This window comes from Heterocephalus glaber, unplaced genomic scaffold (genome assembly GCF_053883595.1).
Source record: "Heterocephalus glaber isolate CG9 unplaced genomic scaffold, H.glaber_assembly_v1.0 deba00000896, whole genome shotgun sequence".
NCBI classification, from domain to species: domain Eukaryota; kingdom Metazoa; phylum Chordata; class Mammalia; order Rodentia; family Bathyergidae; genus Heterocephalus; species Heterocephalus glaber.
Genome location: NW_028258170.1, coordinates 5,971,459 through 5,980,318, shown reverse-complemented (window position 1 = coordinate 5,980,318; position 8,860 = coordinate 5,971,459).

The following is an 8,860-nucleotide window of genomic DNA, read 5'->3' as shown; positions in this document are numbered from 1 at the left end:
GAAGTCAGCCATAAATACCTAAAGACTCAAAAGTCATCTTCTGAAGTCTTCTGTTTCCTTAACTGGTAACTGCTGAATGATTATCATAAAATTAATTTTGTATCTTCGAATCTCTCCCTTCTCTACATATCAGTAGTGCAATATAGACAGTGCATGGGAGCCAGCACTCTGAGAGGCTGAGGTGGGAAGACTGCAAGTTTCAGCTCAGCCTGGGCAATTTAGTGACTTGGAGAGACACTGTCTCAAAAAAGAAAAAAATAATGCCAGGTATGTAGCTCAGTATGAAAGCCCTGGGTTCACTTTCTAATACCACAGAGACAAAGGCAACAACAACACCAATAAAGTGCATTGGTGTCATATTTATAGAAACACAACTTCTAATATCTAAATCTTGGAGGCAGACTATTTGTCTATCAGCAGATGAATGGATACAGAAAATGTGACATTTGTACACAACGAAGTACCAGTCAGCCATACAGAAAGATAATTTTGAGTCATTTTTAGGAAATGGATGATTTTTGAAGCCATAATATAAAGTTAAATAAATCAGACACACAAACTTAAATATCACATGGTTTTCTTTTGTATGAGAAATCCAAAGCATAAATAATTTAAAGAGTAAAATAAAAGCTGTATTATGAAGTAGGGAGAGAGTTCCTCTGCAGATGGAAAGAGGAGCTAGAGATGAAAAGGTTGGAGTGAAGAGAGAGCGAGGGGAAGTAAAAAGAATTAAGATGTGATATGTACATGTACCAGTTTCGGATAATGAATGAGATCCTTATGTACTGCAAACACATTCTCATAAATGCAGGGGAAGAACGTGCGAGTGTCAGCAGGGTTTGGTGGCCAGATATTAGTCTAGGGCATGGAGTCTTAGGCAGGGACAATTTCTACCCCCAGGAACTTCTGCAGTATCTCTAGACATTACTGGTTATTACATGGGGTAGATACTAGTGGATAGAGACCAGGGATGCTGCCCAACACCCTACAATGCACAGGACCCCCCCCCCCCAATTATCTGACCTCTATAATTAGTAGAACTGAAGTTTAGAAATTCTGATCTAGATCCAGGTGCAGTATTGACATCCTGTGAGTATGAACAGTGCAGCCATAAAGAGCTGCACACCCAGAAGTGGCTTGGGGTTTAATGTTTGGGGTAATTATCTCAAGATTTTTGACAATTGTACCTGTGCATCTCTATTTTGCACATGAAGTCCTGTGTTTCACTAGAGCACATCCTAGGGATCTTGGATTCTAGTTCTTGCAAGGTCTTGCCTTCCATGACCTCCCTTTCGCCCCAGGTGAATTTATGGCCCCTGTTCACTCCTCCTGTGGAGGCTGTCACAAGCCTCCCCTGAGAGACTAGGATGTGGGCACAGAGCAGGCAGCAGTGGGCCCACTGGCCCTGTATCTTAACCTGGGAGGGTCTATACTTGCCTAGGAAAATTCAGTGACCGGCAAGGAGCAACTTTAGAAAGCAGATAGAAAAACACCAAGACAGTTTGAGAAATGATAGAAGAAAGGAAAAAAAAAATAATTCCTTGATGTGTGAACAAGGCCTCATGTATTTATTTTACACTGAGCCCCACAAATCATGTAGCTGGCATTAGTAGGCACATACTTGAGGGTTCCTGAATGTTAAGCAAGTTCGTCTCCATGACAGAGCCCTCAGTGTAAAATAAATACATCAGGCCTTGTTCACACATCAAGGAAGTATTTTTTTTTTCCTTTCTTCTATCATTTCTCAAACTGTCTTGGTGTTTTTCTATCTGCTTTCTAAAGTTGCTCCTGCCTGGTCACTGAATTTTCCTAGGCAAGTATAGACCCTCCCAGGTTAGGATACAGGGCCAGTGGGCCCACTGCTGCCTGCTCTGTGCCCACATCCTGTAATGTGAAATAGGAAGAAAAGGGGCAAAGGGGAAGGAAGTGGGAGGGCTAGGGGAAAGGAAAGAAGGGAATGGGATTAATATGAGAAAATGGAAAAATAGGAACAAAATCTTTGTAAATAGGGAGGACTGGAGGGGTTGAAGGGAGGGCTGGGCAAGGGTGAAAAATAAGAACCAAGAGAGACTATGTAAAGGTGCAAATTTCCAATGATGAATATCATTATATTGTATACCTAAAATGTACCAATGATTAGAATGAATAATCGATAGTGTAAATAGGAAGAAAAGGCCCAAAGGGGTAGGGGTAGTGGGAGGGGCAGGGGAAAGGAAAGAAGGGAAAGGAAAAATGATGAGAAATGGAAAAAATGGAAATAAAGTCTTTGTAAATAGGGAAGGGTGGAGGGGGTGAAGGGAGGGCTAGGAATGGGGAAAAAATAAGAACCAAGATGCATTATGTAAAGGTACAATTCCCACTGAGAAATGTAATTGTGTTGTATACCTACAATGTACCAATAAAAGAATTTAATACAAAACAAAACCTACTGGCAGTCAAAATTTAAAAAAACAACAAAAAACAATAACAAAAAACCTACTGGTAGTCTTTGAACTTGTCTTTGGAAACCATATGTCTAATTTCTATGGATTGACCAGCTAAGAGGGGCTTTTATTATTACACACTACTGTTTTCATTATAAAAGCTTGGGCTTTGTAAAACCTTTACCTGATTTTTTAAAAAGTAACTTTTTCAAGTTATTTTTCTATCAACAATGAAAGTTTTAAAAGTATATTTAGTTCTCTTTTTATTTCTCATGTTGAAGTATATGGAGAATAAAAACCTACATTCTGAGGAAAGTAAAAATATCTGAAGGTTAGTCCTTTTCACCTGACTCATCAAAATGACTAAGATTTAAAATTTGAAACCGAAAATGTCTAACTGTATGATTTAATGATAGCAAAATTTTTTAACATTTTTGTGTGCTTGATTTTTTTCTTGTTTGTTTGGAAGCTAATATAATTAAAATGTTTATTACCTGGGTGGTAAATAAGTAAATAGTAATTCTATATTGCAAAATTACTTAAAGTTTGGCATTTTAAAGATTAAAATATTTAAAAATGTTTTACAATGTTGCAATAAAGATTAGCACTTTTCTTTTCACAAGGAACTTCCATTTCTGGGAGCTTTTAGTTCCCCAGGGGGAAAAAAAAGCCAAACTCCTAGGCAGAGCTGGGTTAATCTGTTTTCATAAACCAGATGCATCAATCATGAAATTGCTAACTGGAGCTTGTTTCTGTGAGAGCTGTGTGTTCCATGCAGCTTATCTTTGGGATCCAGGCAGGAGTGTCAAAATCTGTGTGGGGTGTGTCTGGATTATAAGGATCGAAAGCCCTAAATTCATATACCTTTGCAATTAAGTAATTTTCTCCACATGCAATAGAATGTTCAGATGTGGGTGAGAAACAGGAAGATTTGATTTAAGCTCATGAGGTTTTGGTGAAATCTCTAGAAACTCATTTTCATCTGATGCATTGCAGTTTACGTCATTATCTGGCATGGTAAAATTGGAGCCAATTGAAGTGCTTTTGTTCCTCAAGCCCATGTAAATGTCTTTTTCCTAATTGAAGACTCAAACTTGAAGAATTACAGGAGTCCTCTGGAAAAAAATACATCTTCAAAAACTCTTTCTTGTCATTAAAAAAAGCCGGCAGATATCAAACTTCTATTCAAAAGTGGTTACTGGTGCTATAATTAAACATTCCTTAACTGGAATGTTGAATTCATTCTGAGAAAGCGAAAGTGATTGCTTCCCAGAATAAGATATGTTTTTAAATACTTTGTGATTTTGGGATAAAAGTCTTTATCAAACATGAAAAACCAAAGTGGAGAAAATGCTCTAGCTCTTGGAAGAGTCTGGCATCATCAGATGTACATAGTGTAAAGTTTAAGTTAGATATTTGATGATAACTTCTGCTTACGGAAACAATGCACCATCCATATTTATTTCTAAGACATCTCTTCATAGTGTGGCACTTGCCTGGTTAGGAAGACAGATGGGTGGCCTGGAGTTATACACACTGATAGCTGACAGCCTGTATTCTGAGCGGTGGCCAAGGCTGTGGCCTGCAGAAATTTCCACTGTCAGTGGGAGTCTGCCTCTGCACTGAGGACAGTGTAATGGTTTTCCACAAATTAAACCACTCCATCTTCAGCTGCTGCAGGCCAGTGAGCTCTGTTGACCTTGGGCACTTCCGAACAATCAGTGTGTGTGTGATGTAACCGTGCAATCTCATCTCCTCTGCTGCTTCTCTTTCCTTTGGATGAAAACTGCCCATGTCTTCATGATTGGGGCAGAGGATTTTTAAATTTTATTCATTCTTTTCTTAATGGAATGGATGAAAACATTGTAATTTTTGCTTTAAGATAATTATTTGGAAAATGGTTCACTCCAGTTTTATACAACAGAGAAGACTGCAGGGAGAATCTCCTAACATGTTGGGTTTTTTTTTTGTTTTTTTTTTAATTTCAGTTTAAAAGTGTAGTAAGCAAAGATACAATTACAGGTTATAACGTTTTCTTAGGAGGCCTGCAAGAAATAGGCAGACTGGCTTTTAGAATCAGAAAGCTTTACAAGGAAAGTTCAAAGCTGAACAGGGGAAAATCTGGAGAATGAGGTGATTTTGGATGTCAAAACCACCAGGTCCACCATTCTCATGATTCCTTAGTCAGCTAGTTAATATGTTTATATTTATTTCTAAGTTTTCTCATTCTTAAGAGTGCTCTTCTATCTTTTTCCATAATATTTCAGCTGTATTTTCTTATAATTAATAGCTCTATACTTTTGATCAAACTGTTATTCTTTCTACCTGAAATGACTCAGCTATATTTCTCCACCTATTAAAATCCTACTTTAAGATTTTGAATGAATATTGTCTTTTAAATGAAGTTCACGACAATATTTTACATAAGAATTTACTATTTGTGAGGTTCTGGATATAAATACAGACCTCTATTTTTGGTAACTATTTTAATTTCAGTTTTATCTGTTTTAATAATGGTTAATGGGCTTCTGATACAGAAAATTTATTTAATTTTATGTAATAATGTCCATCAAGATTTACCAGGACAGTTCATATAGTTTATGAAATCTATAAAATATAATGTATATTATATTTTCACTTAAGATTTTGAAGTTTTGTTCTTATATTTACTTCTTTAATATATCTGAAATTTATTTTAGTGTAAAGCATTATAGAATTTGATTTTTGTCTTTAAAATGTAAGTGTTTAAGTACATGTTGAGTAACATTTTAATTTTCTGGATGAAACTGAGAGGATAAAATTTAGCTAAATAGGAAATAATAAAACAAAGCAAAGCAAATACTGTGGCCAGTGAACCCATTTAATTACTAAAACCAAAATAAATATGATGAATTTGGTTATGGAATAGAATGCATATTATATACATGTACATACGTATATAATATAATGTGTATATATACACACATTTATTATGTATATAGGTATGCATATAATGTATATATTATATATGCATATAATATAATGTATATATTATGTACATGTACATATTTTTATACAGATATTTAATAATATATAGAAAGAGGAGGGATGGAAGGAATGTAAGTATGTTGATTTGAGCTTTAATACCTGAGGTTTTAAAGATATTATTTTAAATAAAATACTGTATGGAAATATAAGAATACTTTAAAAAGAGATAAAATATAATTAATATTAAAATTATGAGAAATGAAAAATAGAAATATTTAAATTCCATCATTACTTGCAGTGAAGATTCACAGATACTATCAATAATTAAAGTTTTATGCATTATAAAATATTTGCATGATTAAGCACTAGAATATATAAGTGAAATATTTCAGACACATGCTCTTATATGAAAAACACTAAATATATATACATAAAGAGATAAATAGACAGTAGAGAGAAGTTCCAAACAACCCCAAATTATATATTCCATTATCTTAAAAATATTTCTGTACATCCTAATTTGTTTCATATACTAAAAGTTTATCTTTGTTCATTGAAAAGAAAGTTTGTGTTATTATCTGTTTGTTTCTTTATTGTAAAAATCATTTTGGTTTATGTCTTGTACTGAGTAACTAATTTGATGATAAAAATACAGTGTAATAACTTGCTATTCTCATTATTTGATCAAGAAAATGTTTTAATTTTTTCATAAAATAAAAAGAAAAAAATTAAGCAGTAAACAGTGAATACTATAAAGTAATATAAGGCATACCAAACTAAAGTGAAGAAAACGCAAACTACAAATTAAAAATCATGAACAGTATCATAGAATTTAATCTAGACACATCCGTCATATAAACCACTTACCCATCTAATTATTTAAATATAGGATGAGCAAAAATGTCATGTTTTCATTAATTGTTATAGAATAACATAACAGGAAATACAAAAACAACAGTTTTATCAAATTTCTTCAATACCCAAATCAACTGTTTGAAATGACTCCTGCCCAAGTGATGCTGAGGTAGACTGTTCAGTGGTTAAACCTCTAATGTAAATTTACCTCCAAAAAGTAAAAGATACTGGTTTTCAAAACAAAATTCATACCTATGTTTTATTTAAGAAACACATTAAAAATTAATATGTGTTTATAGACACATGATTACCGGATAAGTTCAACTGAAAAGGGAGAAGTTACACCAGGCAGCGTCTAATTTGGGAAGAAGTGGACAAACGAGACAGTTTGTGCCACTTAAAAGGACATGGTGCATGAGACAGGAGCGATTTCATAATTTATCAAAGTACAAATGTGTAATAAACCAAAGGCTGTAAAAATAGGAGAAAAATAAAAATACATCAGGACTTAGATGCTTTATTTCCACTCATGAAGATTTTGACATTTCAATTGGTCCAAAAGTAGATAGAGAAACAAGTGACTGTTATGGCTTTAGTGGATTACTCTAAGCAGTATTCGCCCTCAGAAAGAGTATGGCTTAAGTGCTTATCAAACACTTTTAGTCCATTTTCTCTTACTATGGTGAAATACCCAAGGTTGGGTACTTTATTAAAAGAGGTTTATGTGGCTGACAGTTCTAGAGGTTGAAGGGCTTCACACTGGCGTCTGCTAGGCTCTGATGAAGAAGGCCTCCTGGTGGTTTGTACGATGGGAGAAGCGAAGGGCTAGACCTGCAGCCAGGGTGAAGGGAGGGCAGACCTGCATTTGCAGCAATCCTCTCATATGAAAGAACTCAGCACCCAGTGAGAACTACCCCAGTCCTTTCCAAAGGCGATACCCTGTGGGTGCTCACCAGCTGACCTGTCAGGGGTCTGCCGCAAAATTGTTACACTGAGAACCAAGCTTCAAACCCTGAACCCTGAGGGGCATGTGGAAATTACTGCAACCCATAGCAAAGTTCCATAACAACTGCTAATTTTAGTATGTTGCAATAAAATTGTTGCCTATAAAACTGTGGACTTTTTGGTATTCACTAGGATATAATATATTTTCTAAAACTGATTTCTTTTAGACATTAGCAGTCAATAAGAACTTTGAAAGTATGTTTTCTTTTTAGAGAAGAAAACAATGTAAAAATTTCAATTTAACTTGTTAAACACAGTAATGCTTTCTTTGTATTCAGCTACCTGATATGCTTTTTGTTCATCTGCCTTTATAACTTAGCATCCATTGTGTGTGATTACAGTAAACATTTACTGAATAAAAATAATGTCTTCCTGAGACTCCAAGCCACGTGAGCGTGCAACTCTGTTGGCCTCTCCAGAATCCTAGTTTAAATACATTGCCAGGTTTTTAACTGGCATCAGCAGTACCAGTTTGAGTCCAGGACTTCTCTAAGGGGCATAGAATTATCCACAATTGGAAATGAGGGAAATATTCATGGAGTATATAAAAGAAAGAAAATGTAACAGGCCATCAATGCACATATCAGGTGTGAAACAAGTTTTCTACGCACCTGCCTGCTTTTGCACACTTCTGAACCTGGGGATTGGGCACTGGGAAATGCAGGCGAGGCTGTGGAGGAGGGGAGGGGTGGCTTACCTGTGTACTTCGCATTCTCTCTTCCCAATAAGCAAGAAGGAATTTACATTTCATTTTCTTTCTCAATGGGAATTTCTAAATGGTCATTTCTGCATCTTTTATAAGTGAACTATGCCTTCTTCTCCTTACCATAGTGGAAAAACTTCAGGGGGAACAAACCCCCTCCCTAAAAACAAAAAAACCCCAAAGCACTAGATTACTGCAAACAGTGGATAAATGCTTGATCATCTATACAATGTATCCTCATTATACCAACATCCATTTTAAAGTGAAGCTATTGACACTATAAGGAAACTTACAATTAAAAATACAAAACATTTCTAACTTTGACCATGTAAATATGAAAGAATAGTGGATAGAGACTGAATAGCAAAAGAAGGAAAGAATGGTGGAAATGAATTCCTACCTTTTATAAAAATGGTGTCAAAACATTCTCTCTCAGATTAATGAGACAAGGAATAAAGACTCAGGTCTATCGTTTGTGATTGCATAGATCCATAGAGAAAATTAGAATAGTATTATAATTTAAGAAGGGATGGATGACTAGACAGAAGTCAAGAAACAGCTTCTAAGGTTGTTAGATCAAAAATAGAGCTCAATCATATTAGAATGATGAGTGGTTTGCACAAAGATTTAGCAAGCTGTGTGTGTGTGTGTATGGTTTCTTCCGAGTTAGGGAATAAGGTAGCAACTTATTGATTTGAATGTAGCTCTTTCATGTATTTGTTTAAATAGTTTTTTAAAAGCAAAGTAGAGCAAGTGCTACCTTTTATTTACATTGTTTCTTCTTTTGACTCACCAAAAACTTGGAATGAAAATCAAACAAAAATATAAGTAGAGCAAGAGCAAAATAGACAACAGGGAAGTTCCCTCCCCAGGAGGTAAAATCAAGAGTGCAGAGTGCCTAGGGTTT